Here is a 1,962-nt window from a genome sequence, read left to right as displayed (position 1 = left end):
TCCCGCGGGTCGAGGCTGCGGTGGCCGGGAGCAGCCACTGGACTCCAGTCTGGGCGACAGAGTGAGACTCCAACTCAAAAAGAAAAAAAACCAGAAAGAACAGCAAACGACATCAGCCAGGCATGGTGGCACATGGCTGTTAGTTCCAGCTACTTGGGAGGCTGAGGCAGAAGGGTCACCTGAGCCCAGCAGGTCGCGGCTGTGGTGGCCACGTGCGTGCCACCGCGCTGCAGTCTGGACAGCGGAGTGAGACTCCGACTCAAAAAAAACCCAAAAAACAAGACCCAAAAGACAAAACAAAACAAAAACCCCAGCCGGGCTCAGTGGCTCAGCCTGTGTAATCCCAGCACTTTGGGAGGCTGAGGTGAGTGGATTGCCTGAGCCCTCAAGCTTGAGACCCGCGCCGGCAACTTGGCAAGACCTCATCTCAACAATAAATCAAAAATCAGCCGGGCGTGGTAGTGGGCACCTGTTCCGGCTACTTGGAAGGCTGAGGGGGAAGGATCGCGGAGCCCAGCAGGTCGACGCTGGGGTGGCCGTGAGCGTGCCACTGCACTCCAGCCTGGGTGACGAAGTGAGACTCCAACCCGAAAAAACAGAAAAACCCCAAAACAACGACAAAGCAAAAAACGGACTGTGTTCCCCAGGGGATCATGTCCAAAGTTGCAGCCACGAAGGGCTGGGACCCAGGAAGCCACCTTAGCGCTGCTTCCTAGGAGATTGCTGGTTGGGGAAGGGCGGGGAGGTGGGGCTGGAATTCCTGGGTGAGGTGGGAAGGAGGGCAGGCTGGGGAGGGTGGCTGGGGTCGCAGCCGCCGTCGGAGCTCCCGCCGCGAGCTCCTTGCCCGCCCGGCACGGCCGGCCCCTGCGGAGCCAGGCTGGGAGACACGGGCGCCAGGGATCTTGCCGGAGTTCCCTTCATCCGCCGGGGCCCCTGGGGAGCGAAGGGGCAGCTTTGTGGTCTTGGTTTTTGGACGGGAAGGGGACAAGGAGAGAACGATGCTGGCAGCGGCCCCCCCGCCGGCCGCGGTGGCCCTGAGGCTGCGCGCAGAGTGGCCTGAGCCACATGAGGGACGTGGCAGGGCTTTGTGATGTGGGGCCCGCGGTGGTGGGAACAGGGTGGGGGGCAGGATTTCGAGAACCCCACCCCCCGCAAGGATGATGTCACTCCTGAGAGTCCGTCCTGTTACTGGGCGCGGTTGACTGTAAGGCGGAGACTGTCCTGGACAACCCGGGTCCGCCGTTTCACCCATGAGTCCTCAGCAGCAGGGTGTTCTGCGGAGGGCAGGGGTGAGGAGGGCCGTCTCGCTGAGCACAGAGAGACCTCGAGCGAGGACGTCGGTGAGCAGCCCCAGGAGATGAGGGTGCCTGGCTGCGGGCACCCCATCCTATGGCTACAGGGTACTGACTCCTGCTGGCAGCGGGCCTGGGTGTGGGCGAGAATCCCAGGCCCCTGAGATCACAGCGGGTGGACGGTTTATTTGAGCCTTGTGTTTTTGTTACTGTTGTTTTGTAGAGATAGGGTCTCACTATGGTGCCCAGGCTGGTTTTGAACTCCCCGCCTGCCTTAAACGATCCTTCTGCCTTGGCCTCCCGAAGTGTGGGGATTACAGGCATGAGCCACCATTCCCGGTCTGAGCCTGGTGACATCCTGAACTGAGAACCTGGCCGTGGCCTCCCAGACACCCAACCACGGCCTGAGACAGCCTAAGTCGCTTGCTCGGTCACTTGCTGCTGCAGCCACAGGACTCGAGGCACCGGATTTCTGGATCCCTCGCAGGGTAGGCGGGCGGAGGAGAGAGGCCGAGGGGGGGGGCCTTGGCTGGGGTAGGAACAGCTCCTGCCTCTGCAGACTGCCAGGGACCTCGCGCCCATACAGTGTGTGCTTAATTGGTGCTGGCCACAGGGTCACAGCCAGAGCTGGGGGGGCCTGGGGCGGAGGACCGGTCTCCCCAGCCCCTGC

Source organism: Carlito syrichta, unplaced genomic scaffold, assembly GCF_000164805.1.
Source record: "Carlito syrichta isolate Samal-C Ts95f unplaced genomic scaffold, Tarsius_syrichta-2.0.1 Scaffold288383, whole genome shotgun sequence".
In the NCBI taxonomy this organism is placed as follows: Eukaryota; Metazoa; Chordata; class Mammalia; order Primates; family Tarsiidae; genus Carlito; species Carlito syrichta.
The sequence above is the reverse complement of the archived record's forward strand: the minus strand, read 5'-3'. Positions refer to the sequence as shown.